The sequence below is a fragment of the Pinus tabuliformis genome, chromosome 2_2, assembly GCF_031772625.1.
Source record: "Pinus tabuliformis cultivar Carrire ecotype Pingquan chromosome 2_2, CPIR1, whole genome shotgun sequence".
Lineage (NCBI taxonomy): Eukaryota > Viridiplantae > Streptophyta > Pinopsida > Pinales > Pinaceae > Pinus > Pinus tabuliformis.
The window spans coordinates 135,825,851-135,850,708 of NC_142300.1; positions in this window are offsets into that span (position 1 = coordinate 135,825,851).

Consider the following 24,858-nt stretch of genomic DNA (forward strand, 5'->3'; position numbering starts at 1 on the left):
GTGGTAGTTCTCTAAGCTTTTAGTTCATGCGATATGATCCTCCGCCGCTGGATTAGGCGAGGAGAATCAATGGTCAGGGAACTATGTGCATGTTGGTGGGTCTAGGTCTTGAAGTGTGTATAGCTTCACGGTGGGTCACTAGGTGATCAAAGTGGCCACTCACGCATTGTTTATTTTTGTTTTGAGTTACTTCAGGTTTGTTGTTTGGGTCTTTAGGACCTAGTTAGCGGGTTTATTTCTTTGGTGAGGCTTATACCTAGGGCTAAAAGGTTTAGCCTGTGGTTGTTTGTATTTTATGTAATTTTATCCTTTGAACATTTTTGAATAGAAGGCACGACTCTTGCATTAGAAAAAAAAAAGAAATTGATATTTGACAGAAAAGCCAAAGATTTTTTTTTTCAGCGAGGAGATTTGGTTCTACGTTGGCATGTGAGAAGAGAAGAGAAAGGAAAGCATGGAAAATTTCATCCTCTTTGGTATGTGCCCTTCAAAATAGCAGAAGTCATAACCAATAACACCTTCATTATAGAAAACTTGGATGGAGAAATCATAAAACTTCCAGTCAATGGGCAGTATTTGAAGCACTACTTCCATCATTGACTGCACTTATTTCCTTCATTATATATTTCAGTGAGATTATTGTGAATATTCAGTGAGCTCTTCATTGTAATGTTTCAAGCTATAATTTTGACTCCATGCCCGAGGTGAAGGCACTAATCTATGGTTCTTAGTGTTTTGACTTAAAACACTATCCCCAGGTGGATCCAAATGTTGTAGCTCATTTTACTTTTATATATTTTTAGAAGAAATGTATGTATGTGTCTACAAAAGGAGAAAAAACAAAAGAAAAAAAGGCGAGACAAAAATTTGATATTAAATGATTTACGTATGATGGTGGATTAAATTGGTTTAATCAAATTTTAATGCAGCATTAATTTTGAAGTAGGTGGGCCCTAGTCGACAACATAAGTCAGCGCTTAAAAGTTGAACAAGTTTTGAAGTGTGATAAGAGATGGTAGTGGGGCCTGTGGGATCAAGAAAACCCAATGTCACTACATGCCCGATGGTTAGCTCTCCCGAACCCCTCGTAAATACTTTTTAATAGTGCCTCAATCCACATATCAATGGTTGGCAGTGGTTGTCGGGGAGCTTTGTCAAGTTTCTTCCATACTGGAGTCTACACCCATATTATGTCTGCAAGCGAGCAAGTTACGTCAGTAGGCGAGCGAGAATGCCCTTTTTTTATTTTACCATTACATTGTCATCACGTCTCTTCTACCACCTCATCGTCCATGTCATCCATCACTTAATCCATCTTGTCGCCAACTCATTTTTCAAATTTCCCAAAATTTTTGTTAATTTTGTTTTCCCACCCGTTACTCTGTTTTCGATATAAAGCCCCGTTTAGTATTCATTTCGCTCACTGTTCTATTTTGTTCCTTCTTTCAAAAATTCAATTGTACAGGTTTCAAATCTAGTCATCATCACCAATCACTATTTCAATATTTGCGCAAAGTCTTGGCATCCATAATTTCGAAAAATGGTGAAAAACGTTGCTACCATAGGTTCCACTTTTCATATTCCATTGATGGATATTGAGAGAGACAATTTTGACCCAGTTTTATTAGTGAATTATATAGAAATGTATTCATCAAATTTGAATTAACCAAATTGATTACCTTGTATATGTTTATGTTGTTACGTCAGGTGTCCTAGCTCCTATGATTCCTCAAACTTACATCTACCCAAAGTTCATATATTGGCTTGTCTCTTCTCTCTACCCTAAAAAATGTATTGTTATGAATAAATTGTGGGGAAATGTTTTTCAAGTGTCACCCTTGTTAATTCAACAGGCCTTATGCTTTCCGTCTGCAATTTCTTACACCCCTTTCTTAGAAGCTTTGTTTTCAACTTTCCAAGACTTCTCTACTTCCAATTATGTGTAATTGACTTCCTTTTTTATGCCTGCTAGAAGGTATCTTCCTATGGAGCCTACTTAGTTTCCTCTCGATATGTTTGCTAAAGAAGTTAGACCTATTCTATAGATTTTGGCCATAATTTTAGGAAAATAGGATACAAATACTGTGGATAAAGCCATTTTAGGAATGTTTATTTTGATGATGAAACTATAAACAATTTTTGACATACCTTTTTTCTGGGAGAAAATAGTTAATTCTCAATTAACAGAGCTTCACATCACTTGTTGCTTTAGATTTCCATCGCATAAAAATAAGAAGTCATCGGTATTTTGGACTGATGTGATCAGAAGCACTGAAAATAGCCAAGGATTGATGTGTTTTTCTTCTTCTTTCCTATTAGTTGGTTATTCAATATTCAATTGTTCTCCTCCAAATTTCTTTCTACCGAAGGCTTAGTCTTTACTTTAGCTTAGTAAAGATGTTAAATTTGGTGATTGAATTCAATTTGAGGATTATTCAGAGATTACGTTATATGGAGTAGAAGTTTCCCCTTACAAACTTCTAACTTTTGTGTGTATGAGATTATTTTCATTGGATTTTATTAGAAAGAGCTTCAATGTAGATCAAATACATTTTGTGCCAGCAAAGAAGGGGTACTTATTTAAATTTCCAAAGAAAGTGGGACCTCTTAGTGTAAATAACATGCAAGCTACAAGAGAAGTACAAAAATAACTTGAAGAAATGAACTTACAGTTGTGTGAAAAGTGGGCATATGACCCACATCATATTAGTTAAAGCAGTAGGGTAGAAAATTCCTATGCCCCCTTTATACATGAAATTTAACCAGAGATGGGGAAACTATCCAATGCAGGGCAAACAAGTTTGTTAGTATTTTTGGTATTCGAGACCTCATAAAAGTAAGAAAAAGTTAAAAATAAGTAGCGAGGATGTCATTGACTTAGAAGAAGAGACAGACATAAGCACTAAGAAGGCTAGGCTATATGAAGTGGCAGTTCTTCATCTATTACAGGTTTTCAGCTACATTTAGGAGAATTTGTTTGTACACCATCTTTTCTCGTTCTAAAAGAGACTCACCAGAGTCCAGTATCAATGATAAAATATATGTACTCTCCAATTGAAGAAAGAAAGAGGAAGGTTAGAGAAAACATGGAATCCCAAGTGAAGGTCAAATTTGTTTTAGATTATCAAACCAGATTTCTTTTTTCTTTGAGTTCGAAAAGGGACCATCTTAAATTGGCTTTCTCTCACGCTTTTGCTTTAAATTTGTCTTCTTCTTCATGTTTCAGTATTGTCAACTTGACAGTGGATGCTAGGTAAATCCACTACCTAATAAAATCAATTTGTATAGGAAAACTCGTGAATTAATTTACAATGATTTGAATAAGAACTCCTTGTCTTCCAGTAGAGTAAAGACTTTATCAAAAAATGTACTTAACCAATTAAAATTGGGATACTCTAACTCTATAGATTTAACCACTCAATATGAATAAATAAAGAAGATGATTATTAAGATTGGAGTAAATACAAAGGAAACAACTGTTGTTCAAGAATTATTGCAGGGAACAGAAACATAAGTCCAAGTGTTGCTAAAGAAACTAAACATGCCTTCAGAAGTGGCACATGTGGATAAGGAGAAAGAAGTTCTGACTGAGGAGCTAATACAAAGAAAATGATTAAATTTTCAAGTTGAAAGAAATAAACATTGTCTTGCAACAAAAAATTGACTCTAATGTCTGTACTATTTAATACCAGGTGATTCAGAGGACCCAGCTGATAAGATGACTAGAGTCATGAATGAAATGAATATTTCTGAGAATGAAATGAAGAATGTATAGAGGGACTATGATACTTCCTTGAAAGTCATAAATTAAAATTAAAGAGAACTAGAAATGTCTAAAGAAAAAGCAGATAAATACGGGAATGACTTTCAAGCTTCCTCATAGAAAATCAAGGAATTAAAAGAGAAGGTGAAGGGAAATATGTCCCTTATTTAGGCCAAAGAAATCCTATGGAATGAAATCATTCATACTACTAGAAACATCTGGGAGTCATTTTCCATAGTAGAAGAAGAAAATATCATCATCAGAGACTTAGAAAATCTGATTTTTGCAAATAAACAAAAATTATGGCAAAGAGCTAGTTCGTAAATAAAATGATTGATTTCCTTAATTCACGATATTCTCAGGAATTAAGGGAATTAGGGGTTGAAGATAGAAATGAATACGTGCTAGGAATAAGAAAAATTATTGTGAATAACCTCTATAAGAATACAGTAGAGAAAAAATTAGCAGAGGCTAAAGAAGTTGTAATGAAGTTCAACACTGCTTTTGATAAGAGGACAAGAGCATGATTGCCTTCATGCTAGGACCAACAAGGTAATTTATTACCCTAGGAAACTTATTAATATTTTTTGGTAGAGGAAAGAAGAATGCTTGGATCAAATCATGAAAGAACAACAATGTTGAAGGGAGCAACTATTGCAAACTATTTACAAAGGGATTTTTTGTTGTTGTGGTTGATGAGAACTCTTATTGTGGACAAACCAACATGCAACAGAATCACTAACTTTAGGATGGAATACACAAGGTTTTTCAATATTTCTAGTTTTGAAACAACCATCTGGAAAAAATGCAGGGAATGGATGTCACCAATAGCAGCTACTACAGAAGCAAAACTTTCATCTACAACTCAATCTTAGATCATGAAATGAAGCAGTGTCATCTACCACGCAAAATTTTTGTCATATATTTTTTAAATATGTATTAATATTTTCTCTTTTCACGATGTAAAGTTTGAAAATAACTATCAATTTTTGTATTTTAGGAAGTTATGCAGTTGGGTAGTTGACAGTTTCATAACTGTCCTTTTGAAATTTTGAATAAATCTTGGTCAGAGAGAGAAATGAGGGTTCTAAGTTTTGGATTTCAAAAGAAGAAATTAGTTGTATATTTTTGTCTTCACATGGAATTTAATAAAGAGTCTGAAGTGATTCTAGACACTTATTGAGTACAAAATATTTTTCATGTTACTCCATTTTATGTTTTCTTCGTAGAAAAGAGTAATGAAGTTGTTGGCCTTTAATATTACAGTTCTACAAATCAGTGTCCTATGATTTAAACTTAAAAGTTCCTTAAGGATGTGCTCATCTTTCCTATACATCAGGTTCTGATAATTACATTTTTCTTCCAAGGTTGAAAACAGAGATTCTGCATTAAGCAGGCTATGCTGGAAACTTTCCACTATCTTTCTGTATGTTCTTTCATTAATTTTGTAATCAACATCAGAAGGCCACTTTAAATATAAAAAAAATTCTATTGAAGATCAAGAAACATTTCCTTTAAATAATAATTTATGGGGATTGAACAATGGTACAAAAAATTCATTTTCTCACTGTCTTAAATAAATGTCTTGGGTAATGACCTCTCCTCAGCCGAAGGATATCTTCCAAGGTACAACACACTTAATGAGATACTATGGAATTAATCGATTGTGTAGCTATCAAATTCTTGTTTCCATGATTTCTTTAGGTTCAAATATGTTTTTTCCTTCTTTTTCAAGTTATAGAAACATAGTTTGAACTGAGAGCTTGTAACTGATAACCTTCTTTAAGAATGAAACTCAGGAAGATGCGGGTAGATCCAATTTGTATGCCATATTACCAATATTTTCCAACACCTTGTAAGGACCATACTGCTTTGGTGATAACTTATTATACTTATTAGCTTGCTTGAGGGACATTTGTTTGTATGGTTGTATCCATAAGAATACCCATTTACCTACATAAAAAATTCTTTCACTGCGATGTTGACCTATCTGTTGTTTCATTCGATTATGTGCTAGAGTGAGGTTATCCTTTAAGAGTTGGAGAACTTGTTGTTGATGCTTGATGTGATGTTCCACTACTTGAACCTTAGAATTTTCTCTTAAAGATGGTATGATGGATGGTGGATGATATCCATAAAGTGCCATAAATGGGGTTATTTTTGCTATAGTGTAGAAGGACATGTTATACCACCATTCAACTAGAGCTAACCAGTTGATCCATTTTGTTTGTTTACTAGATACAAAGAAATGAATATACCCTTCCAAACACTAGTTTGCTATTTCATTTTTCCCATCATACTAAGGATGATAAGATGAGTTATGAGATAATTGGGTACCAAGAGAAGAAAAAAATTTTGTCTAAAAATTTGCAGTGAAAATGGGATCTTTATCACTTACAATAATATTTGGGTTTCCACATAGCTTTTGAATTGTTTCCATAAATTAAATAGTAACTGTATTGGCTTTAAAATGGTGAGATAATGCACAAAAGTGTGCCTACTTGGTAATTCTATCAACTACCACCATGATGACAATATTTCCTTCAGCCTTGTGTAAAACTGTGATAAAATCCATTAAGACCTCCTCCTAGTGCTAACTTTTAATGGCTAAAGGTTGTAACAGACCCACAATCTTAATTGTGTCAACTTTATTTTGTTGGAAAACCAAACATTCAGCCACAAAATTATGAAAATTAGATTTAAGGCCATCCTAAAAAAAACCTTCTTGATCCTTTGGTAAGTTTTTAAAAATATTGAGTGCCCTCCTAAGGGGGAGGTGTTCATTGGGACAATAAAAAGGTACATTTTCTCCTTGTAAATAGTTTTATTTAGCATTCCTCTTCACATGTTTATCTTCGTTTTATGGATAAAAGTAGAGGAAACAATAGCTGAACTTGGGTAAAAGTGATCAGTAACAAATTAGTCGAATCTAGGCATGAAAACATGACTTCTACTATCTTTTTGTGCAAAGGATGTGGATTGTGGACTATGGATGTTCAATCGATAGAACAACAACAACTAGTAAAGGAAAAATACAACGTCTGGAGCAAGGTAGGATAATGGAAGACCAGGTAGACCGATGCTATTTTATGATGAGATCATATCGAGTGTTGCCAAATCCTCAAGATCCTGTTATCCTAAGGATTTGCTTCTATCTATTTACTTTTCTAAATGTTATATAAGGTTGAAAGTGAACTGAACAGGGGTTTAGAAATTCACAGTTTGTAACTATTATTTTGGACATATAATACTTTCATCTTGGTGATGTTGTAACTCTTTTACTTATTTTAATGAAGAATACTATGTTTAATTCATAATCATATTCTGAGTATCTAATAGAGAGGACTTTTGGAGACTTTGGGCCCCGCCAAGAGAAGATCTACTACTTCACCTATGTTATAATCATTTATGCTTATTCTTTATTGTTTGTTATTGTTAAGTTAATATCATTCTGATTACCGTGAGGATTGACGATTCTAATTTACAATTGTTGTTTATTCAAGATTTATATTTAACTGTGTGTTACATATGTGTGATTCTCTTGATTGAATTGGTTATGTTAGTTCTAACATTAGATCGTTGTTCATTCTAAGTAACTTTATCGTACATTTCAATGATAGAATTGATTGCTTTCCTTGAGATGCTTATATGGTTATTTGTTGTTCAATTATCATTTTCTGTTCAATTATTATTTGCTATTCAACTATTATTTTCTCTTCAATTGTTATAGTTATGTTTCATGTTAAATGAGTTAGTTTCAATTCCAGTTAAGATTTCCAAGTGTGATTCAAGATTTCCAACTGTGATTCTTTCTATTTGTATTCAGATTCATTTTCTTTCAAAATAGGTTAAGTATAATTGCAAAGTGTGTTATGAATTTCTTTCAAAGTTATTTCTTTCAGAGTTATTTAGATTGAATTTAAAGAGATAGTCATTAGCAATTGCAACAATTCCAATTGCTTTCATTATCAGTTAATATCTGAATTTACTGCATATATAGTGTTGACACTCTTGAAATAAAAGGACTTGCCCTAGGTTGCTTATTAATGTGGGAATTAATATTGCGTGTAAAAAGACATCTTACTACACCAACATTTTCGTGTTGTTGCTGGGGAGAGTGTTTCAAAGTTATTTCCCTTTACCTCTCTATAAAATAATTGGTTTTTAACAATGGGAGGTAAGAACCCATGTAACTAGCAAGTAAACTTCTTTCTCATCAGCCTGATTTTCAGCAAAAGCATAGAGGTTAAATATGAGTAGGTTTTTTATGAATGACTAGGAATAGAAAGATATAAAAATATCAGAACCCCCAGCTAAATCCACAAAACCCAAGGGATCAGTGAACCTTGGGAGAAATTTTTTTATAGAAGAAATCATAAGAAAAGAAAAGTCTCAAGCATCTATAGGATTCTAGACTGTATCTGGGAAAGCCCTACTATAATCCCTCAGGCAACAAGCTCACCATGTGAAGTCTATGCTGAGATTCAAAGCCAAATTAGAGGATCTCAATAGAGTCTTTAGGTTACATCATATTTGTATTTTGATCTTCTACAAGAGGGAAAATTGTGGAACTTAAGAGAAGGACAGGGAGAAATGAGTGGAACTGCTAAGGCAAGAACTCAACTATCTAAAAAAGGATCTCCTATGATCCCAGATCTAGGCAGTGTTGCAAAACGAACTTGGATTGTTAATCCTCCACTTACTCAAATAGCACCCCCTAAAATTCCTGAAGGATATTAGCACATTTTTAACCAATTGGAAATCAACCACCTCAATGTCAAACCTCGACATTGGAATACCCCATAGTCGACAAAGTGGCCAATGCCCCTCTGAAGGCTATTCCTCTACATAGCATCCCAACTTTTCATGGGATGATCACAGAGGATCCTGATGCCTTTACGTTCAAGTGTCATGTCCTTTGAAGAGGGTATGACTATATCAATGACCATCAAAAGCTAAAAGCATTCCCTTCTACTCTGAAGGGAGAAGCCTTGAGATGGTTCATGGGTCTGGGCGGACGTATGATTAACTCTTGGGATGACATGAAAACTTCCTTCCTCACAAGATAGCAAGACTTTCTCAAGACTAAGGAACTAAAAGATGAAATATTTAAGATGGCTGCAAAAAATAATGAAACTCTAGAAGAATATGTCGAACAATTTCATTATAATTTGCATAGATATCCACACACCACCTTACCAAAATAAGTTCTAAGAGTTATCCTAATTAAAGGAATGAAAGAAGAATGGATAAAAACTCTAAACTTAATGGGGAGATATTTTCAATAATATTCTAATGAAATCATTCTCTTGTGTATTAGGTGTTCGCGAGGAAGCACACACACAGGAATAGGAAATCGATATCCTATGACTAGGGTAAGCAAACCACGTAGTGGAGGCGTAACGTGAATGGAAATCAGTAATCTCCTAGAATATTTCAAGACGGACATCCTGGGCACCCTCACAATGTAGCTGGACGTCCTATAGGCTAAACAGAAACAAGCCTTAGCGAAAAAGAACTTCGTCATTTAATTCCCACGCTACCGGAAGTAGCACAACCAACTAGAGTGTCCATTGGACATGGTTCAGACATGCGCTAGATGCACCAAGTATCACGCCACTGAACAATGTCCATCACTTGCAAGGGTGAAATAAGTTTTCAAGGAAGCAAAAGAAGAGACAAAGCCAATGTATTTAATGAATCAACATCGAAAGTGGCAGACCAAAACCACAGGTATGCCACAAGACACATCCTAGTTCTTTCCTTCTTCACCATTCAATCAATAACAGAACCTTGGGGCAGCATGGAAAGGCCAATCCCCTTACTCAAATTTCCAATCCCGTCCATTCCCTATGACACCTAGGCCAACTCAATCCTTTTCGGGTAATTGTTGGCTAAATTCTCCTTTTACTCTTGTTTGGCAAGGTAATCCCTATCCATCCAAGTGGCCTGCCTCCACTCCTCAAAATCAAAATTGGTCTATGAATGGGAAACAACCTTTGGGGATATCCAATACACCTATGGGGACAGGTCCTCAACCTCAACCTACATTATTAGATCCATATCCATTAAAAAAGAATCCTCAACCTCTTCTTCTCCCTCAATTGCCAGCTCAACCGAATCTGAATCCCAATGACAAATTGGTTCAACTAGTGCAAATTGTAGAAATCTCAGACTATGATATTGAACAAAAATAATGTAATGAACTTAGATTGAGGTCAAGATGTATCATCACCCTTGAGGAAAATAGGGACCAACCAACAATTGAGATTGAAACCCCAACTGTACTTATACCACCAATTGTAATTGATAGAGAAATAAAACAAGGAGAAGAGACAAATCAGCATAAAGATCATGAGAAACTCATAGTCAATTCTGCCCCATTCCATGAAAGGTTAATGATACCTAAACCAATTGTTTATCTAGATTTTGATCTTGTAGGGGAACTAAAAAATCTTTGTATTAAAAATCCTCTCCTCCAGTCCATCCAATATATTCCTATTTATGCTAAAACTATTGCCATTATCATACATATGTTGTACTTGATGGCAACCCACTTGTAGCAGAATAGCTCACTTGTATCTGGTAACTAAACGAATCTATGTAACTAGATGAATCTATAGGAGAGATATCAAATGTGACATATTGCATGGCCATTCAAAGCAATCATTTCAGGAGTAATATGGCAAATTACAGTGTAACATGTTTATTTAGAAGTAACAAGACATTGGTACAGAAGAACAGGAAGATGGAACATAGGTGTATTAATCATAATAAAGAAAGTAAACAAAAAGGTTGATGTAAAGAATTTTAAGAAGTATACATGGGTCCACTTAGTGAAAACAATGTATCAAAAAGAGCATATATGTATACATGCAGTCCCACAGAAGGAAAAAAGCATAGATGTTGGAAAACAAAGGTTTTTATCTGAGGTATTTGGTCCAAGGTATTTTGGGTCCAAGGTATTGGTCCAAGGTATTTGGTCTGAGGTATTTGGTCCAAGTTATTGGTCCTAAGTGGTTTCGGTCCAAGTGTTATAGACATATTTGGGCATTGCAACCACAAACTCATATGTCCATAAACTAAGGACTCCTTAAGTCACTAAAAGTGTTGCTTCATACCCTAAAGGATCACGGTCAGCTGATTACATCATTTCTCAGAAGTTCCTCCTGAAAAATTACTCAAAACTAGCCAAAACCGGACCATACAAACTGCTCCATGGGCAAGGTGCGATGCATACTGACTACCAAACTGGCTAGGTGTGATGCATACTGAAATGGCCTTCTGTGGGGTGCGATGAATGAGAATAGACAAATGGCAGAGATATTTTACAAGGTGGATGATCATAGAATCTTCCAGAAACTTCTCCTATGACACTTGCCTCTTTGAATTCGCCCAGGGATGAGTAAGAGATCAATGAAATCTCCAAGTGGAACCAAGAATTATTAGTGGAATGAAACTAATAAAAAACCCAGAGCTAACTCACACCCTTGCAAAACATCTATAAATGGATCCCCCATTTGAGAGATGTAAAGGCTGGAATCTTGTATTTTGTAAGGAAGTGGTGTTGGTTTGTTGGTGAGAAGAGACACTGCATTGTTGGGTGATTTGCTTGTTCATGAGGTGAAGAGGGCTTCTACAACTGGAAGGATGATTTTGGATCAGACAGCTTGGTTGTAATTATCTCTTACATTACTATTAATAAAGTTCTTTGAGTTTTCCCCCATGTAATCCTGTATTTGTGATTCTTATTGTTTATGAATGAAATTGTATGGTGAAAGTGTTTCTGATTCCACATTCTTTATGATGTTTTAGATAGAGATGATTTGATAGTTTGTTGTTACTTTGACTCTACAGGTACTCTTTGAAGCAGGATAAGTAGGAGAGAAGTGGCAAATTCTATCAAAGGAAAGGAGAAATCAAACTAGGATCAAAGCAGAAGATCCAGGTTGGTCCTCTTTTCTTCTCTTCCATCTATCACACTTAAACGAACTCTTAAAAAGCTTTCATTGTTTGCTTCTAAGATAGCTACCTGTCTTAGTGGGACTAGCAGTTTGAATCGACACTAGTTTTCCCTAAAACAAAATGGTGACTCCACTGGGGAACGAATAGTTTGTTTTGTCTGTTTATTGTTTTCTTTATAAACTACAGAAGGAGCCTGAAGTTAGCTAGCTAGCCTTCAAAACGCCTTTGCTATGTAATTGTGAAGTAGATAAACGCTACTTCAATCAATCTCTGGGTTGGTTTATGATCTGAACATCTGACTTACAAAGCATTCTAAGTGCCCTTGTGGTAGCTCAAAACCTCATCAGATCTTACCGTTATGCTTTGTTTTTATTGTCCATCATTACTCAGCCTAAATCACTGAACTTAGCTGCAAATTTTGAGCAAAAACCAAGCTCAATTTCGCTCCCTAGCCCATCGCACTGTCTGTAACTATGCAACTTGGATGCATCGCACCTCCTCTGTGTTACAGGTGAGATGCATCCCTGTTTCCCTATGTTGCAGGTGCGATGATTGAGTGATACTGTTTTCTTCTCTGAAATTTGTTTTTTTCTCCTTCTTTTCAGCTTTATTCAGTAGTTTTTCTATTCATGATCAGTACCTTTTTGCTAAAACCTTCTTCCTTCACATTATTTTAGCCTTCATCAGTTAGGAATTGTGATTTTTTTTGTGTATTTGTCAATCATTTACAGTCTTCCTTTGTCAAAAGTAGCCTAATCGAACTGTCGTTTTTGATGTAAGTGTCGTAATTGTCATTCTGAATCAAAAGAAGAGTGTCATAAATTCTTCCTCTTCTAGATAGTTGATTGTAATTTTGTCATTTTACTTGATTTGAAATTATTATTATTTGAAGTGTCGAAAACAATTTTCAATTCGAAATCGAAAAGTTTCGTCATAGTCTTCCTTTCATTTTGAAAAGAAAATTCTTAGTATTGTTGCTTTAAGAGAAAATAGTTCAGATCTGTACTTAGCTTTCTTTTTTGCATTCACACATTAAGGAAGTGGAAAAAAATACATTCATGTGCATTTTCATTTTGATTGCATGTAAAATTTGATTTAGGAAAGTGCATGTAGTGTGTGCTCTATGCTCTTTGCCGAAAAAAAAATCATTATCTTCTTTCCTTTGTAGCTAGGATTTTCATTGCTAAAATAACATAAACGACTGTTTCTCATTTAGATTGCATATTTAGGAATTTCTCATCTACATCACGTTGTGAACCTTGAAAGAAAAAATTCTAAGCAAGATCAACTCTAAAATAAACCTCAATGAACATAAAAATGCTTTGGAACCTAACGCAACACATCTAGAAGTCTAGGCTAGAGATGTGTTTCGGCATTGTAAAACTTGGTAACTATCGTTTTCATCGTAGGTTGGGTGATTTCTCCTCTTTGATACAACAAGTGCTAGTACAGACTTGTGCTCCCCATACCGTCGAGTATATATTGGGAGACCACAATAGGCTAATATCATTTATCCTTAGGAATCCGTGTCTACCGCCCTATCGATCGTAATGCACTAAACACAACATTCGGCAAGATTGACTGCCGTACATAAGTCCTTGGTAATTTCTCTATCATTTGTCACCAAGGTGTATTTTGCAGTTTTACAATTAGTTTGGTAAACCATCTATCTAGACTTCCAGAGTAGTCACTTTCATTCATTTTCGACTCCTTAAAAGAAAAGGTCCATCTGAGAACTTGTCACTTCAGGCTCATTAAAAATCAAAGGCGACTAGAGTCACCTTTAGCTTTTTCTCGACTCTCAAAATTTGAAAAAGAAAGTTGCGTCAAAGTGTCTTAAAATTTATTTTAATCAGAATAACATCCATATTCCTTCATTGATCTGAGGTTGAGATAATGGAGTCTACTAATCAAGGAATCCCTCTTGGAGGGAATCCTAGTCCTTTTTCCTCTTGGGGAGATATTGGTTCTCCATATATGGCTACATTGTCCCTTCCAGGAATCGAAATCAGCCTACTGATATGGCTTTTCTCGACTGTTGTGGGGAAAAGTATCTGACTTGGATGACCCTATCCCTACTCTAAAGGTGACAGTCTTTAGCAACAACTGAAAGTAAAGCTTTAATGTTTTCCTTTATGAAAGTACAGAGAGAAGGAAGAAAAGATTAACCAACCGGTGTCTTTCGCTTTTGTCGATCCTTATCCTCTCTCTTTGTCTCTTATTCCCAGCTCCTTGCTCTCTTTGCCGGTCCAGCTACACACAGATCCTGCACAACAGAGAGAAGAAAACTACAAGATACATGTACTCATAACTGATGCATGGATTAGAGTGAATCAAATATACAAGTAAATACAATACATCAATGCAATACAAGTATATAGGAGAACATTCAAAGCTTTATTGATAAAAGTAACAGGGTTCTGAGAAGGTTACAACCATCAATGGCTCCAATCCAGCAGCACCTCCCCAGCAGAAAGAAGTCTCCTCTTCACCTCTGGAAAAAACAATCACCCAATAGCCCTAACTGTAAACCAACAGCACTTCCTTACTTTGCACAAAATTCCAGCCTCCTTAGACCTCATAGAAGAGCTCTATATATAGGAGAGAAGAAGAAAAGATGAGTCAGCTTGAGACTGACATAAAGCTGCCTTGTGTCCTCTCCCTCTTCAGTTAAACTTCAGTCCTTGAGTCCACTTGGAGATCCTTGCTTACACATGGAGATCAAGTACCTCTTACTCATCACAGGGCGAATCCCTTGAACCAAGTGTCAGTTTGGAAGCTTCCTGGGCAATTGACACCTTGCAGAATGACTGTGCCACTTGGCCAATCTCGCCCAGCGTAGGTAGCCTTCATTAGATTTGACTTTCAGCGCAGGTACAAGGAGGAGCAGTTGCATTCCAGCGCAGATGCTCAGTGGAGCAGCTGACATGATCCAAAAATAGCCTGTTTTTGAGTGTTTTCAGGTGGAGAACTGATGGGAAGTGCTGTGGTTTGTTGACCTTGTTCTTCTAGGGGTAAGAACAACATGTTTAGGGACTGAGGATCCCTGTAATTATTGACATTTCATGCTCCATGCTGCGAGGCACAAAAATGTCTATAACAGTTGCCCCCTAAAGTATGAGGTCGTTTATCGGGTGAAATGCTTTATCTAGAGGGTCCGAAGTTCATTCCAGTGCTGAGGAGGCGCCCTGTAATACAATACAATACAATACATTATTTTTTCATTCTATTTTCATGATCTAGCTGAGGCGGGCATTCCCATGCTCAGCTTTATAAATACATTTTGGTACATAGAACAGACGATCGTCTGATGGTAGACTGATAATTCTCTGCTGAAATTATCATCCTTTGAGTAGGATGATCATCTGCTGCAATGATGTACATGACAAATGCTTTTATATTTCCTGAATATGTATCGCAGCCCGGATGGATGAAACTAGATCCGGGGTCTTCAAACTCGTTCGATCTTCACTCTAAGTACAAGTCGATCCATGTGAGAATTTCGCTGAAGTCGAACATGGAAAGACATCGCTTGATTACCGGTCAATGATGAAAACCGTTAACAAGCGCGAGAGGAATCACCGATAATGATAATGACCCTCAAGGTACTGCAGTACAATTCACGTGGCGTGAATAAAGGACTTGGCGTCAAATGCCACGCAAAATCTTCTGGTCGAAGGTCATTGATGTATACCTGTCGCCGGAAGTGAGAAACTTGCCATTGAGGCATGCAAGCTTCAAAGTACTGATGGGGTTGTTCCTAGATCAACTTCTTGGATAATGAGCTGAAGTCGACAAGAAGCGATCCGTCAAAGGAGGGCCTTAATGAATCCCACATCAATGACACGGAACGGAGCTAATGATTTTAGTGGAGATGAAAACAAACTGTGACATATGATTCAGGGTGGCGATCATGAATGGATGAAGGATAATGTATGGCAGTGGATGGGACACGGTCGACACTTTCAGAATGACCTCTCTTGAACATATAACGACACTGATGCGATGGATCGGTAGCATTACCCCAAAATGTCGATGGTTTGGCGAAGACCATGGTGATGAGACCGGTGAATGAAACAACCCAACCCGATGTGGAACGGAGGAAAAGTGTCATGTTCAAGAGCGACTTGCTACCATTAAGCTTTGATGTTCTCCCAATTTTTCCCCAGTCATTTCTGACCAGTACCTCTTCATTTTTGTCAAGCTTGAGGAGGATAACATATGCTTGTTCTATAACCTGCCCTTCAGGCAAGCCCATCGCTATGATTTAACGAGCTTAGCGATAGGGAAACTCGTTCTCGTCTAAAGACAAGTTTGTCGCTATTTAATCATTTTAACGAGTCTAACGACAAGGAAAACTCGGTCCTTTTCATTTTTAGAGAGTCTGAAAAGGTACAGAAAGTTAACTCCATAATTCCTTTTTCGTCATCTAATCCCTTAAGTCCGAAAAAGTATAAAACAATACAGAAGGGATGGGTGTTCGGTACTTTTAACGAGCCGAACAAGACAAGCGCTCGATCTTTTTGTGTAATAATCCCTCAGGTCCAAAAAGATTAAAGTCTAAATGAGGGATAGCTCTTCCGGTCCTTTTAACGAGCTGGAAGGCCAAAACTCGGCAAACTTTTCATATTTTACGAGTCAGTGAAAAGAGCTCAAAGAAGACTCGTCTTTTGAGGAACGAGTGATAAACAGGGATAGCAGCAGATTCCAGGTACAGGTTGGAATTTTCCAATCACGGCAGTGTCACAAGGATGGCTAGGTGAAATCACTCTTCGCAGTTGTTTCTCAAAAGAGGTAAACACACAAATGGAGGTGAATGATCGGCCAAATGAACAGTGGAGGTGACGGTGCACAAACACGACCAAGGGCTTTTATGGCTGATGAATTTTCGATCTCAAAAGGGTATTTACCGGTTCATTTTTTCTGAATGAGCTTGAACTCTAAAGGAAAGCCTGCTCATGAACTTATGTTTATTTTTTAACGAGCATGAACTATGCGCTAAAACTGCTCGGATCTTGCGTTTATTTTTTAACGAGCATGAACTATGTGCTAAAACTGCTCGATATACCAGTCATAATAAGAACGCCTCCTGTGAGATAGCTATTTTTTAAGGAGCTTTATCTCACGAAGCTATGCTCCAATTTTGGCAAGTTTTTACCTTTGCCCCACAGGCTTTCTTCATGTAAGGTCGGAAATGGCTAATCCTACGAGTTTAAAGGGTTAGACCTACGGGTTTAAAGGGAGGACCTAAAAATTAAAAAAAATAAATAGTCGTCCCTTGCTTACATTCCAAAAGTTTGCATGCCCCCAGGTATAGGATAGAATTTCGAGGCTGCCCCTCCTCTCCCCTACTTCTGCTTTTCTTTGGGTGTTCACAGCTACTTGTCATCTTGCCAATCTAATGTTAACGATACTAGTCTTCTCGTTATTTTAAGAGGTCTTACGCGGTACTCAGGCTTCCCGTCGGCCCAACTTTTAACGAACAGCTATTTGTGACAAGAGAAGAACACTACTCAAAGACAAAACATTGGTATTATTGAGGGAGGCTTGCCTCTTTCTTATTATCCGAAGAGGGTTCTATTCGCTGCCGCAAATCAATCTCTTTCTTCGGCGGTGTCTATCATTGGGTTGTCCAAAGATGGTTACCCTCTGTCACAACAATATAGTCCCCTTCTTTGCAGGCTGCCCCTGCTTATCCTTCAAAACATATGTTTTAATGGGCGAGGCTTGAATTCAAAGATGGCTACTACTTGTCGCAATAAAGGGAATTCCTACTTGGGCAGTGCCCACCTATTTAGACAAAGGTGAATGACTCTTTTGTCAAACACATAACTTTAACAAAAGAATACTATTCCAGAACAACCCCTCTTCCATCCACGGACGGGGTATGGACTAGTCATATTCTTCTGCGGAAATTCTACTTTATACCCAGGGTTTCTTCTGCCCGAAGCAGACCAGGGTGCATGCCCCCTGGGTTCCAGTCTTTCTTTCCGAATCACTCGCACTCATCGGGAAGGAGGACTGGGGGCGGAGGTGAATCTTGAGTGAACAGACCATTTAGGAATGGCATTTGACTATTTGCGATGCGAGATCCCGGAAACGAAAGTTGGTCTACGAGCTTGACCATCCTTCCTTCGTGTGGAAAACACATTACTCTAAAGAGTGAGGAGACTATCGCTCCCATGCAATAAATATAGTCCCGCCCAAGGAGTAGGTTATAATCCAAGGGTCCTTGGACGACCATCACGTTTAAATTAACGGTCTTCCCTTTCAATGTAACAGGCACATTGGGGAGGATTCCTAATGGTCGACTGGTTCCTTTATCAAAACCTGAGAGATTTCTTAACTCAGGTAAAAGCGCCGGGGAACCCAGTGCTTTCCAAGCAACAGAGGAAAGGATACTCACAGACGCCCCTTCATCAATGATAGTACCAGCCATGATCATTCTATAGATCTGGACAATGATTCTGAATGGTACACTGGCTGGTAACCGGGGTCTGCCTAGTTGATTCCAATCAAAGGATACAACCAGGTTGCTTGGTGGTGGGACCGAATATACGGCCGGATATGACCCTGATGATGTTCCTTCCTGCGATAAAGGAATGGGCGCATTGCCCTGATGCTCATCAGAGTCGGTGCTGATGAAAAGAACCTGGATGGTGTCATCCTTATTCTCTTCAGTGAGGGTGTCGCATGAAGATGACTCTTCGGCGACGGTGTCATTCGAAGATGAAACTTCTGAAGGTAGAACCGGGTCAACTGCCATATCGACCTTTGGACTTTCGTCCGGTCTGGATTCAGTAGGTTCATTTTCAGTGACTGACGCTTCAGCTGACCACTTGAGCGGGCCAGCTGGATTTTCAACTATCGAGGGATTAGGCACGAGTTTTTGGTATCCAGGAGGAAGTCGTAACGGTGATACCGGACGATCTTCCAAAACTCTCCTCGCCTCATCTAAGAATGGACATTTGTGGATGGCATGCTCGCCTTCACACAATACACAGGGTGATCTTGGTCTCCCTCTTCGTCCTTCACTCTTGCTAGTTGACGGACTGCAATCAACATGACTATCAGAGGTTGATGCTACCGGATTGTGCAACCTTGGGGACCAGTCCCTTAGTATCCGGGGAATACAAGGACAATCACGATGAAAGTGGGTCCCTTTGCAAATGACACATGGCGATTTAGGCCCGGTCGGTGCAGTGTGTGGGTTTTTGTCAGCTTTCTTCTGCTTGCCCCCAGTCGCCTTCGCCATAGGCTCCTTCTGCTTCTTTTCTCTCTTCTTCTTTTCCTTCTTCTCCTTGGGAGACTGACTCTTGCCAGCTCTACCTTACGAAGATGAAGGATCAGAGGAAGTATTGTAAGAAGTGGAAGGCTGGTGGGTAGTTCTAGACTGTTCTGACTGTTGATTCGACTGCTCAGGATTAGTGGCGATCTGGACTACATTAGTTGAAAAGAGCCATACAGGTAGGCCAATTGTCAATCCTGGAAGTGACAATGTTGCCATATGAGGCGCACCAACATCTCCCCAAGAGGAGAAGGGATTTGGACTTCCGCCAAGGTTGCTTCCTTGGTTGGTGGGCTCCATACTTTTCAACTGAAAGATCAACGTGGGAATAACAGGTGATTATGTTCCGCTTAAAATAAATTTTATTAATGACGCTTTTAGACACAAACTTGCTTTTTCATGTTTTAAGAGTCGAGAAAAAGCTAAAGATGACTCTAGTCGCCTTCGATGTTTTAACGAGCCCGAAGTGACAAATGCTCGGTTGGACTTTTTCAGTTATAGAGTTTGAAAAAGGCCAAAAGAAACTGCTCTGGAGATCTAGGCAGAGGGTGTGCCAAACCTTTCGCGAAACCACAGAATACGTTTTACGGTACGGGTGGTCGATCTTCGTGAATGCTGTGTTCACTGCATCGCGATCAGTAGGGCGGCCGACACGGCTTCCTAAGGATAAAGGATAAATGCCTATAGGGGTCTCCCAATATACGCGACGGTACGCGGGAGCACAAGTCCGTATTAGTGCCACCGACTCTCAGGAGGAATCACCCACCTTCGTAGAGATCGACAGTCACTATGTTTAACGACGCCGGAACACGTCTCTACCTAGACCTCTAGATGTTTGCGTTATGTTACAAAGCGTTGTTATGTAAATTGGGTTTATTTTAATGTTGATCTTGCTTAGTAGTTTGCCTTTAAGGATCACCACGAGATGTATTTATACAACTTCCTAAATGCAATCTAAGATGAGAAGCAAAACTTTTCAATCTTTCAACTTTGAAAACCTTAATCTACTGAGGGAAAAGAAAGACACAACTTTTCGCACAGATCATAGAACACACACTAAAATGCAAATTTTCCTAAATCGTCAAGCACACAGTCAAATGCAAAATGCACAATGCAGATATTTCTTTTCGTTATCCTTAATGTTGATGTAAGACAAAAAGGAAACTGTTGTATAACTTTGAATCTAATTTCGAGCGAAAATAAACAAGCTTGTCCAAAATCAAAAGACACCTTAAGATTGACTTGTTTAGACACTGGAAATGTATAGATTCAAACCACAAGATGAAAAACAAACAAACTCAAACAGCCATGAATAGTAATAAAACTAGCTCTTAAGATCACAAAGACACTTTTACAGTTCAGGATCTAAGAGGCCACAGCTATACTGGTTCGCTTTTCACAATGGGAAACTGTAACTGAAGCAAGAAATACTGAAAGAACAATCACAGTTTCATCACACAACTGAGGCGGAATAATGTCAAGGAAAGTTGGTTTACAGCAAGTACAATGACAAGCAATCAGCAGCAAAATAACAGTGAAAACAGGGCTAAGACACAGTGGGAAACCTCAGGAAGACATAGCCTAATTGGATCAGTGCAGGCTCTGGTCTGTCAAATTGACTCTCAGCGCAGTTCCCGAAGGGAGTACCTGCGCTGGAATGCAGACTGCCTGTGGACAGCCTGCACTGAGACACGAGAGTTGCGTTTACAAGGATTTCCGGGTCATAAAAAGCTCAAAAATGCACTGTTTTTGCTGAAATAAAAAGCTATAGGTCAAGTACAAGCTAAGGGATGATCAAGAAGATGAAAAGCTATCACAAAGAGTACAAGAGTCTTTTGTAGATCAGCTCTTCAAATCATGAATCTGCTCAGTAAATGAGCAAGAGTAGCAGCCCCTCTACTTCGCTTTTGATATAGTCAAAAGCTTTTCGATTTGGTACTCTTTGGTTCAGGAAATGAATAGCAAAGATACTACAAACACCAACAAGATACTAGGCTCCCCAGTGGAGTCGCCAGTTTGTTGTGGGGAAAAGTATCCGACTCGGATGACCCTATCCCTACTCTAAAGGTGACAGTCTTTAGCAACAACTGAAAGTAAAGCTTTAATGTTTTCCTTTATGAAAGTACAGAGAGAAGGAAGAAAAGATTAACCAATCGGTGTCTTTCGCTTTTGTCGATCCTTATCCTCTCTCTTTGTCTCTTATTCCCAGCTCCTTGCTCTCTTTGCCGATCCAGCTACACACAGATCCTGCACAACAGAGAGAAGAAAACTACAAGATACATGTACTCATAACTAATGCATGGATTAGAGTGAATCAAATATACAAGTAAATACAATACATCAATGCAATACAAGTATATAGGAGAACATTCAAAGCTTTATTGATAAAAGTAACAGGGTTCTGAGAAGGTTACAACCATCAATGGCTCCAATCCAGCAGCACCTCCCCAGCAGCAAGAAGTCGCCTCTTCACCTCTGGAAAAAACAATCACCCAATAGCCCTAACTGTAAACCAACAACACTTCCTTACTTTGCACAAAATTCCAGCCTCCTTAGACCTCATAGAAGAGCTCTATATATAGGAGAGAAGAAGAAAGGATGAGTCAGCTTGAGACTGACATAAAGCTGCCTTGTGTCCTCTCCCTCTTCAGTTAAACTTCAGTCCTTGAGTCCACTTGGAGATCCTTGCTTACACATGGAGATCAAGTACCTCTTACTCATCACAGGGCGAATCCCTTGAACCAAGTGTCAGTTTGGAAGCTTCCTGGGCAATTGACACCTTGCAGAATGACCACTGCCACTTGGCCAATCTCGCCCAGCGTAGGTAGCCTTCATTAGATTTGACTTTCAGCGCAGGTACAAGGAGGAGCAGTTGCATTCCAGCGCAGATGCTCAGTGGAGCAGCTGACATGATCCAAAAATAGCCTGTTTTTGAGTGTTTTCAGGTGGAGAACTGATGGGAAGTGCTGTGGTTTGTTGACCTTGTTCTTCTAGGGGTAAGAACAACATGTTTAGGGAATGAGGATCCCTGTAATTATTGACATTTCATGCTCCATGCTGCGAGGCACAAAAATGTCTATAACATCGACCACTATCGTTCAAAACACCGTAATTCCTCAACAATCTAATCAACAACTAGATGATACTCAAGTTACCCCTTCACCTTCTACTTCGTTTGTTTCTCCTTCCCTTTCTTCCTCTTCGCTTGGTGAAACTAGTGACACTAAAAACCATGTAGCTGAGAAGAAAAAGAAAGGGAAGGAGAAGAAGAAGAAACCAGCTAAACAAGGGAACAACAATGCATCATCTGGCGAAAATTTGCACACTAAAGTTTCCAAACCAAAAAATCCATGCGTAATTTTGCAAGGAGAGACATTACCATCGAGATTGCCTTGCATCTCTTAGATCTTGAGAGAATGGTCTCCCTGTTTGCACCATTCGGTGTCATCAATCCCTGGCAGTCAGGTTGATAGTGCACCATCAACTAGTGAAAATGAAGCCAGTAGACAAAAAGGAAAAGTCAGAGTTCCATGTAGGTTATGTGAAGGTGATCATACTCTTCACCGTTGTCCTTTTCTGGATGAAGCCAAAAGCATTTTGGATAACCATCCTACTTCACCACAGCAACTTCCACCTGGATACAAGAAACTCTTGCCAAGTCCTTCGCTAGTTGAAAACCCGATTGACATAACTCAATTGTTGATCAAATCGCCTATCATTTAAAGTGAACCTTTTGAGTCCATACCGGACCAAAGTCAACTAGTCGAGATGGCAGTTGACCCAGTCTTGCCTTTTGAAGGCCTACCTTCCGATGATACAGTTTCTAAAGAGAATGAGAATGACACCGTTCAAATTCTTTTTGTCAATACAGAGTCTAATGAACTTGGAGGCAGTCCACCCATTCCTTCACAATAGGAAGAGACCCCCCCAGTTCATGAAACTTATCCGAACGTTTATCTGGTACCTCCTCCAAGAAGTCTAGTCATTTTCTTTGATTGGAATCAGCTAGCAAAACCTCGTCTTCCATCCAATGTACCATTTCGAATCATAGTACAATTTTACAAAATGATCGTGCCTGACACTATCATAGATGAAGGGGCCTCAGTGGGTATCCTTTCCTAAAATTCTTAGAAAGCACTTGGTTCACCATCGCTTTTGCCTGAAAAACAAAATTTGTCAGGCTTCAACAAAGGAACCAGTCGACCATTAAGGATCCTTCAAAAGTTGCCGATAACTTTGAGAAAGAAAACCATTCATTTGAACGTGATGGTAGTCCAAGGTCCACTAAATTACAATCTACTCCTTGGACATGATTATATATATATCATGGAAGCTATTGTTTCCACATTCTTCTGAGTGATGTGTTTTCCACATAAAGGTAGACTGGTGCAACTTGTCAACTAGCTTTCATTTCCTTATTCAAACACAACTATAAATCAACCATCATCCCTAAATGGTCTCTTCCCATTATCAATGTCTCTTCAACCTTCATTCCATCCACCTAATTACAACGGGTAGTTTAGTGAGTGTAATGAAGATTAGGGGCCATGCACCCTGGTCTGCTTCGGCAGGCGAACCCAGAGGAAAAGTGAGATTTTCTTGAAAGATAATAATACTTGGACCAAAAAACAATCCTGTACAGGTTATGTGATCAGTCTGACATAATTATTTCCTTTTTACGATTGTGATATGAAGCTTGCAGCATTCACCTTCGTACGTTATGTGATTGGAATCTCACAACAATCACATTTGTCTATTTCGATGGACAAATCAAAGGAAGAGTTTTTGTTTGACAAAAACAATCTTGCCTAACCATAGGGACTTCCATTGGTAACTTGGAAACTCTCCTTTTACTGAAAGACCTGGGGGCATGCAAACCTTTGTATGCAAGTAAAAAGTGACCTTTGACTTTCTTAGTTTGTAGGTTCTCAACCCTTTAACCTCGTAGCTCGGTCATTTCTAGCTTACATAAAAAGGTAATGAGCACATGTTATAGTAGTGTTCAAGCTCATTAAAAAATAAATCTACCAAGAAACATTATCAAAGGACTAGTAAGACCAATGTTCCCGCAAGGTTCAAGCTCGTTAAAAAATCAACTTGCACTGAGCACATGTTGGCACAAGGTTCAAGCTCATTAAAAATAAACTTGCCCTTAGTAAATAACCTTTATGATCACTTTGGTTGTATTCCTTCCGTCACCTCCATTTCATTTGGCCGACCATACACTTCCACTTCATTGTTTACCCTTTTTAGGAACATCTACGATGAGTGATTCTGATTGCCACCCTCTTCACACTGCCCTGTTTTGAGAAGTCCCAAACTTACCTAGAACCAGCTGCTACCCAGAAATACCACTCGTTCCTAAAAAATGAGCCTCTTTTAAAACTCTTTTTAGACTCGTTAAACATAAAAATATTTTCGAGCTATTGGCCTTTCCAGCTTGTTAAAGTAAGGGGAACACCATCCCTCTAATATATTTTAATCTTTTTGGACTTGAGGGATTATTAAACAAAAAGATCGAGCGCTTGTCTTTATCGACTCGTTAAAACTATTGAAAAGTCATCCATTTCGTATTATTTTACACTTTTTCAGACTTAAGGGATTATGCTACGAAAAAGGATTGTTGGAGTCTCCTTTTCATTCCTTTTCAAACTCTCTAAAACTTAAAAGGACCGAGTTATCTTTGTTGTTAAACTCGTTAAAACAACAGCGACAAACTTGTCCACACAGACAAGAACGAGTCTCACTAATGCTAGGCTCACTAAACACAAAGCAACAGATTTGCCCGAAGGGAAAATTATACACCAAGCATATGATATCCTCCTCAAGCTTGTCAAAAATA